The sequence below is a fragment of the Narcine bancroftii genome, chromosome 3 (genome assembly GCF_036971445.1).
Source record: "Narcine bancroftii isolate sNarBan1 chromosome 3, sNarBan1.hap1, whole genome shotgun sequence".
In the NCBI taxonomy this organism is placed as follows: Eukaryota; Metazoa; Chordata; class Chondrichthyes; order Torpediniformes; family Narcinidae; genus Narcine; species Narcine bancroftii.
This window is the reverse complement of record NC_091471.1, coordinates 47,002,456-47,012,006: the sequence shown is the minus strand read 5'-3', so window position 1 is coordinate 47,012,006 and position 9,551 is coordinate 47,002,456.

Here is a 9,551-nt window from a genome sequence, read left to right as displayed (position 1 = left end):
CCTGTCCAATGACCATGGGTGATTTTGGTAGAAACTGACAGCCAACTTGAGTCTGCTGTAAAATGGAGACAAGACACTAAAGATGTTGTAATCTTGAGCAAAATAAAGTAGAATTGCCGGAGGAACTCAGCAGGTCAGGCAACATATGTGGAATCAAAGGGATGGATGACTCATTGGGTCTTTCGTCAGGACTGAGGGGTCTCAATCCAAAGTTGAGGTCAACAGATGCCACCTGACTTGCTGAGTTCCTCTAGTTCTTGCTGGACTTCTCCTTCATTGTATTTGGTCACACAGAAAAAAGGTCTTGCATTTTCCTTCTTCCTTCCTATTTCCATACTGATGAATAGGTTTCACTTCTAATTCTAACCTTACAAATAATTAAGCTGCTGTATATTTCCAGCATGTTTATTCAAAGTTCCAGAATAGTGCCTCAATCTTTACACAAATGTCTTTAAACATCAATTAAGTAATTTTGAATAATCTGATAGATGCAAAAATGCATTCACATACAAATATAAAATGCACACATTTTTATCATAATAATATGCAAAAACGTTCCTTGATTTTACTCATCTTATTTTAGAAATGGACAATTAAATTGCCCTGCAAATTCATCTCAGTTTGTTGGCCAAAATGGGTAGTTTTGAATCTGGTAACCTTTATACATGATGCCTCATCTTTGATTTCACTGATTGCAATGAAATTGAACATTAAGTGACTTATCCTTCCCTTTTTGAGCCACTGATCCAGACAAACATGTATTGCAAACATTTTATGAGGAGAAAAATATTCCTCAAACGAGTCACTGTTTGGTACATAAATTACTGTTCTGGGAGACTTGTTAAAATGAGGGCATGAGCATTTAATAGAATTAAGTCATGAGCATTTCTTATAATTTGAAAGTTTTGAGCAAATTTTCCTTGCATTTTGATCCAGACAACCCTGGTGAAAACCTGACTGCTGCTAGCCAATTGCAAAAATTGTCCACCTGACAGGTTTCAACTAAAAATTTTCTGGAGGCAGAATAAGAATACATTATATAAAGCAATCCCATTATAAACAGACCTGAGATCATTGAAGTTACCAGTTTCAATATCCAATGTATTTCTCTTCCATTGGCTGTAATCTTGGGTCATAATTATGAGTTTGCCATTCTTTTCCCATTGAGTTAAAGATGGTATTATTTTTAAGGTTTCCTGTTATACATGCTTTCATTGTGGTCAGTGCTCCATCAAAATGGCCTGCTATTTAGAATGTCTTAAATTACTTAAATAAGTTCTGAACATACATTATACAATTTGTCCATCGTGTGGAAAATGAAGGAGGCACATCAGCTGTGACACTTGATCATGTTCTGCACTCACTTCAAGCTTTAAGTTTTTCCTTAAATCAGTTTTGCTATACTAAATCTTGAGACTTAAAACTATTGAGTTTAGTGGGTCTACATCGTGTATCTCTGCAGTTTCCAGCAGAGATATTTACTGGCATAATGTGCAGGGCTGCTAATTTTACACAGAATATCTAAAAGAACATTTTTAACACGTTGAGTAGAAACAAAGATTCTCTCTTTTAACCTTCAATCACTTTCTTTTCCAATTCAAACCATGTATTCGCTCAATTTGCAATACCATCTTGCACTATTATCCTGATGCCCACTGCTCCTCATTTTCAACACTATATTGTTGAAGTAATTCAGACTAAATTATATTTTTACATTGAGTGTGACTTCTATCTCAATGGCTCTCCTTATTATACTTGGGCCAAACATATCAGCTTAACCAATTGCTTTTACTAAAATTTTAGTTATTCTAAGGATATGGATGTCTCCATCAAGGCTGACATTTCATGCTCCTTCCTAATTTCTCCAAGAAATGGGGTGGAGACCCACCTTCTGAATGACTACAATCCATCTGGTAATAATCCTTGTAATTGTCACTCGGCATGAGGTTTCAAGTTTTTGGATCAGTGACATAGAATAACAATACATTTGCAAGTCAGAATGATGTGTGACTTGGAGAGGTTTTGAGCTGATACTGTTACCATGTAACTGCTGTTTTGCCTTAGTGACAAAGGTTGCAAGTTTGGGAGGTGCAATATATAATATTGAGTTAACTAAAATTGGTGAGAAGAAGATGGAGCAATTTATTTTTAAATGGAATTCTAAATTGCTACTTACTTATAATTCACCTATTTTGATACATTTATTTGAATTATGGAGTATGATAAATGAGGGAATAGGTACACGGGGGAAAATTTCAGGTAAGATACACCCTTGTATCAGATTAAACTTTTTCATTTTACTTTTAATAATCAACTTTTGAAAATATGGGATTGGAAAAGAATTAAGACTCTACAAGATTGCTATGAAGCTGGTCATTTTATTTCTTTTCAAAGAATGAAAGAGAAATACAAAATTCCACAAAGTACCCTATTTTGTCATTATAAAGTTAGAGATTTATTATTGGATAATTTTGGACATGCTTTAAAGTTGAAAAGGCAGTCAGAATTTGAAATTCTACTTATGGAAGGCAGAAGGAAACATTTGTATCAAAAATGTATTCATTATTACAGAATAAAATGCCTAAGATAGATTTGCATAAGTCTCGAATAAAGTGGGAAAAAGATTTGGGAATAGTAATTGATCAGGAAGATTGGAGAAATTTATGTAAAGATAGTATGACTAAGATTATTCATGTAAGATATAGATTAGTTCATTATAATTTTATACATCAGTTATAATTAACTCCTGAAAAATTAAAGAGATATAATTTAATTTCTTCAGATTTATGTTTTAGGTGTCATAAAGAAGTAGGTTCTTTTTTACATTCTACTTGGTCATGTGATGCTATTAAACCTTTTTGGACATGACTTAAGGTGGGTTCAACCAACATTATTATTAGGTAATGTTAAAAGGTTGGGTTTGAAATTGAGATCAAATTGTATCAAATAGCATTTTTGAGATTAGCCTTGGCTGTACAGAGAAAATGTATAGCAATTACATGGAAAAATTAGATTGATTTAAGTTTGGGATGATGGCAAATGGAATTGAGATCATGTATTCCATTGGAAAGGTATCTTTGGGGTTGAGGTAGTAGGAAAGGGAAGGGATTGGAGGGAGGGGTATTGGGGTGGATGGGAGGGAGTGGGGATTTGGTACATACCACTATTTTTTTTTGTATATGAATATATTTGAATGTAATGTAGCTTAAAATTTTAAATAAAGTATTCAAAAAAAAGTTGCATGTTGTGTGATTTGCTCTAACTGTATCATTAATTGATAAAAAGACTTTTTATTAGAAATTGGTGCTTGTGTTTTTATTTGTGTAAAATTTCAGACAAATCAATCCCTCTGCCCCCTTAACCAAAGAGTCCCCGTTTGCCCATGGCTGCAGCTTCAAACATCTGCATTCTCTTGTGTCCATAACAAAATCTTGTTCACTTTCCTTACTCTTACTACACTGGCATTCCTGGTTTTTGTTAGTTCACCACAAGTAGTTCTGGTCCCCTCTACTGGACCACCCAGATTAATGCAGGATATAATGAGTTTCATTTCATCTTTCACTTTATTCCTCCTCTAGCATCTTATTAATACCTACAAGGTCTGCTGTGTGCCAGGTCAAACTTCAGATGCCCAAAGCCCTTTGCAATTTTTAAATTTAATCTTCCATTACTCAGTCTAGTTTCACAAAACTTACTAACTTTGCTTCATAGAGTTCACTTTCTGGGTAGATTTTCTGGATGATGTGTCCATTCAAAACCAAGTATTTTATGCATGATTCAGTACAGGGGAACATAGCTATTTGCAATTAACTGCTCATAACTAAGGATGCCATGTTTGAGAAGAGTGGGGAAAGTAAGCAGGATTTTAGGATATATAACCAGAATGAAAGAACAGTAATAACAATTGTGCAGAAAATTACTGACAAAATTAAACTGGGAACAATTCTATTCTACATTGAAAAGGATACATTGAGGCAATGCTACCTCTTAATGTAAGTGACAATAGTCACTTTTATTCATTTTTGTAATTAATGTTTTATTCATGTTTTTAATTTTTTTTTTCTACAAGCAATAAACAATGGAGATCATCACTTGTAAGTTAACAAGGATTTAGAGGGAAATTTTGGATGAGGCACAAGCCAATATTTGTCTTCAAGTTTTATCACCACCTTTTATTTTCCTCTTCCTTCCACTCTTGGAGCAGGAGTTCTAAAACACACACCTGCCCTTGAGCTTCACACATACTGGTTCTACATGTGCAAACCCAAGGATGCAATGATACATGGTTGTTTCAACGCTCTGGGGAAGAACTAGAGAAAAAAAAAACGGATTTTTCCTTCACTTGACATCTATACAAATGTGGTTTCCAATATGGACAACCAGCCTACCATTCAGAGTATGAATCTGCCTAAAATTATGCTCAATTTGTAACCCCAATTGCCACCTCATTAAAATTCAGCACTGATATCTTTTTCAGTGGTATCAATACCATGCCCAGCTTATCCACTGAGACACCAGGAGGACCCTAGGATATTTGATAATGCTCTTTTACAGAGATTGAAGACAGTTTAATATAGTACATTAATGCTAAATTACAACCGCAATTCAAAAGTAATTCATTCACATCATAAATTGGGCAACATACTTTATATAAAATTGTATATCCAGTGTAGAAACAATCATGCTCTCTATCCACATCATTGAAATAAATAGAACTCACTGAGAGTTCAGCTAACTATTATCTTATCCTCATTAATTTTCTCTCCTTAACCTTAAATGATCGGTGGCAATACTCTTACTAAAACTCAAAGGTAAAATTAGATTGTCATCATGTCCTTCAACGTTTTCTGGCGAGATAATCAAATCAATGGGAAGGATGTCAGAAAGTGAAGTAAAAAGTACAATAGAAGAATAGAAAGGGAGTAACACGGAAAAATGCAGCGTGGCGAAGAAAAGGAGCAAACTATCTTTAGTGCATCTGTACATACCAAAATAATTAATCTCAGCAAATTCATTTTTAAGTTCAAAAAAATGGCTTCCTCCCAGCCAGGTTAGATGGTTGGAGATACAGTCTGCCTCTCAACCTAGGCTCATTCATAATTAATGGCACCTGGCATCCTAATAGTGAATGGTACAACAGTGGAGGCCAATAGAGGAAATAAATAAATTAGGGAAATATTGCAGAAAATTATTTAAAGTGACATGCATAGAAAAATAAGCACACTTGTAATCAAGACACAGGAAACCACAAGAAGTAGGGACCCACTATGAATATCAGGTTGACAATCTTCTGCATTTAATGGAATACCTGCTTTCTATTCAATCGAAGATTACTCTCCATTGACCCACTGGAATGTAAAAATCAGGCTGCCTGTAAAACTAGTGTTGCAATTGATCCTGCTAACTTCTCAATGGCCAGGTAGGATTAAAAGTTGCCCCAAAAATATTTCCTGAAACGTTGAAGAATAAAGCAGCTCTGCAGCCATTGAATGTTCTGCAAACAGTGTGTTATGAGTAAGAAGGACAATGGTATTCTCAATAATGGTCACATCATGTTTGCTGAAGCTCTGTTGAATTGGATTTAAGCAAAGAGCAGAAAACAATTCTGGGCATACATTAGTCAATAGTAATTAAGTCCCATTTACTCTCATTGATTATTACACAAACAACTTTTGCATCAACTCACATCTCCTATTATGTTCGTCAAATCTTTAAAATTACAAGGAAAACATCCAAATCCTTTTGTCAAAGGATTTATTGAGATTTGAAACAGTAATTATACCCTAATTAAATTAGAAAAAAAAGGATCAAAAATGTTGTTTACACATGAAATCACTCTTTTGTCTTATGGAAGAACACTAGTAATTTTCTGGAAGAGTCAAAAAACACACACATATACAGTATATGAACAAACAACTGCTGACTGCCTCTTCACTGGTCTAAACGTATGTACTCCATCCTTGTCTTTGGCAAATAAATAATAAAACAAAATCACTTTTCTTGATCAAATTACCAAGAGTTCTAGTTATAAACATCCACACATCAGAAGTTTTACCTAATAACTGAATTAATTCTGTTTAGGTGTTACCTTAATCTGGAATTGCTTTCTCTCACCATAGTAACGTCATTCTTTGAAAGCCATTGTAAGTGACAAATTGCGTGATTTGGAGAACCCTATTAGTTGTGTGCAGGACTTGACTTTAGGTCAAGTGTTATTTTTGTTTATTTTTCAAATTGACACATTAAATCATCCCAATCACTGTGCACCAACTTTTCCAGTGTATTTAATTCAACTGTGTTTGCTTTCACAGTCCAATATATACACAACTGTTCCACAATGTCTAAACAAATAACAGGCTCTCATGCATAAATAAAGTCTATTTTTTAAAAATGAAAAAAGAAACTATTTCCTCAAAACAAAAAATATTACTCTCAATAATTACAATGCATCACCTTTGCTAATTTTTTTTACAGCCTCATGCATAAAATTATAGCACTGTTTGGCAGTTGCTATTTTTAACACTACACTTTCAACACATAACAATTATTCAATAAGTCTATGTAGGACAATGTGGAAATAAACGCATCTTAAATGCACATACACGCACACAAAGAAAACATAAACAGTGGATTGTTTCTTCAGAATATGAAAACTGTAAACTTTGGGCTAGTTCTGCAACTTCCCCAAATTCCGTGAAACATTACAATCCTTCCATAAGCGCACCTGTCAACTATTACAAAAATCACAACTTAAAACGTATAAAGCTTTTTTTTATATTATAGTCACAGTTACCAAAAACGAGTGAATAATTTATTACATATGCTATAATAACATCACTCTAGACACTATTATCTATGAGGTATATCTGAGAAAACTCGGCAAGGAATGCACGGTCTGCACTGCCAACCCACTCATATCAGTTTTTTTTTAATGCTTTGGTATCTTAAAGAGAAAGAGAGAGAGACTGAGATAGAGAGAAAACTTTGGTATCTTTGTTTAGTTCTTTGCATGGTTGCATTGCAAAGCACCACAGTATTGGGCTCACCAGCAGTAAAAAAAATGGTGGCCTTTTGAAGCTGAGGTATTCACAGGAATAAAAAATGCACAGAGGTTTTGAAGCTGGAAAGAAACACCGCTTTGGTTCAAGCAAGGCACTCGTCCCGTGGTTCATCACACTTTGCAACTAAAGCGTGCATCTAGATTTTAGAAAACAGGTATTTTGGTATTGGTGGGCACTCATTCAGTATGTGTTTTTGTTTATTTTTTTCTGTGCATTCATAAATGGGATTAATTTGGGCAAATTACTAATGCTACTGATAGCCAAAAACATTGAACAATCTAGGCACTGGATTGGTTGACATTATCTATATTCAAATTCATCTTCCCAGAAAAGATGGGTGCCATATACTTAAAATTCCAGTAAATAAAATCAAGACTTTTGAAGATTTCATATTTTTCTCCCTTAGGGCACAAAAATAAGTGAGAGTTTGTCAGGGTATATTTTAAACAAATAGATGAAAGGAATTTTTAATCTTTGCATAGTATAATAGGAAATCAACAAATTAGTTATTTCTAACCTTTTAGCTTTTGATGGCTTAATTTAGTACATGTACAAAATTGGTCAGCACATTTAGCGTAGCGGTTAGTACACGCTATTACAGAGTGAGCAATCGGAACCGGGGTTCAAATTCTGCACTGTCTGTAAGGAGTTTGTACGTTTTCCTCATGTCCGTGTGGATTTCCTCCAGTTTCCTCCCACCCTTCAAAACCTACTGGGGGTTGTAAGTGAATTGGGTGTAATTGGGCGGCACAGGCTTGTGGGCCTGTTACCATGCTGCATGTCTAAATTAAAATTAAAATTAAAAACCATAAGAATTAAATAGCAAGCGAAACACAATTGGTTTAAATAACAATTTACCAAAAGATTATAAGGAAATGATCAGGAGATTCATGCTATTGTCAGCAGGTTCAGTGAACAAGATTGGTTCAAATAGGAGTTCCATTCAGATAGATATTTCCTGTAGCAATTTAAATTTTATTCCCTGTCACCATTTTCTTGCGTTGTTTTTTTTTTAAAAGATGAGTTCTTCAAGCTGAAACCAGTTAAAAAGGATCTAAATAACAACCAATTAAATATTCACAGTTTGCTTTATTTTGGGAATTAAATTGACATTCCACTGATGAAAAGAAAATTAGACCTCGAATTAAAATGACATAGCTAACTCAAGATGGCATGTATTCTTCAGATCAGAATAGAGAAAAATATAAATGTATATGTGTTAGTGCTGAATCAAAGAGGATCCGAGGGACACACTGTCGCTGTGTCACCTTTTTTACTCACCTTGCTACTATACGAGAATAACAACCACCCTTAGATTAAATTAACTATTTATGTATTTTCTATATTCTTCCAAAAGATTTTGCTCATTTTAATTTAGAATGTACAGAATTCAATAAAAAGCATAATCACATGTTGTAAATAAATTATTTAAAATGAACTCCAATCAAAACTGTTGCATAATCTGCTTAATATTTCACATAATAAACACAATACAGCAAAATGCTGGTGACATTAGCTCTCTTGGACCATAAGTACAACAATGAAGGTTCTCTAACACATTTAGTATGTTTAATCTCTGTTGATGGATTCTATTAAGGACATTTTTAACAGCACAGAAAAAAACACACACATGTAGAATCAGTGCAGATGACCATTTAGTTCTTTGGGGTATCTGAGCTGCAGCTGTATTTAGGAGACAGTCTATTCACAAGTAGGAGCAAAAGGCAGACCGTGCAGAGAAAGAAATCTTTGGTATCTTTGGTATCGTCGACGCGATTAAAATTACAAATGGAAAAATTCAGTGAGGTAGCCTCTTTGGTTCTCACTAGAAGTAGAAAGAGCTTTTACATATAGTTCATACCTGGAAGCAGCGAGTTCAGGGTTTTTTTTTCTGTCTCTTTTCACTAATGCTAAAGACTTCTTCACAATTGAAAGAACTTATCTAAAGCCACTTGGACACAGGGCTAAACAATGGTGGAAACATCATTAAAGTATTTTATGTTGTGTATTCACTTTTCCATCAGTACATGCTATTGTTCCATACAAAATCATTGCTCATCCATGTAGTTACTAAGACTGAAGGGTTATCTTTCAGCGCTCATAGTGGAATAATTCTTTGGCATTGAAAATTGAGAATAAAAGATGCAGTGCTTAAAGGCCCCAAAATCCAAAAGCAGACAGCAATAATAAAAATATTGGCTCAGGTAGTTTCTACATAGAAAGCACCATGTTCAACTATTATTGGAAGCCTACCGATATAATTTGGAAAAAACCTACTGCATGTACAGGAAGCAGAACTGAAATTGTGTTAGTTGTAAATTTATGTGCTTCATTATTACTTCCAGTGATCATTTATATTCTTCTCATTAAAAAGCAAGAGCCATAGTTAAAAAAAACTTTCTTTGCTTCCTAAAATAAGCAAACAGTGTAAAAACTTGAGGCCATCTGAAACACTATATCTTCTATTTAAATGCATTTATATTTGATAAA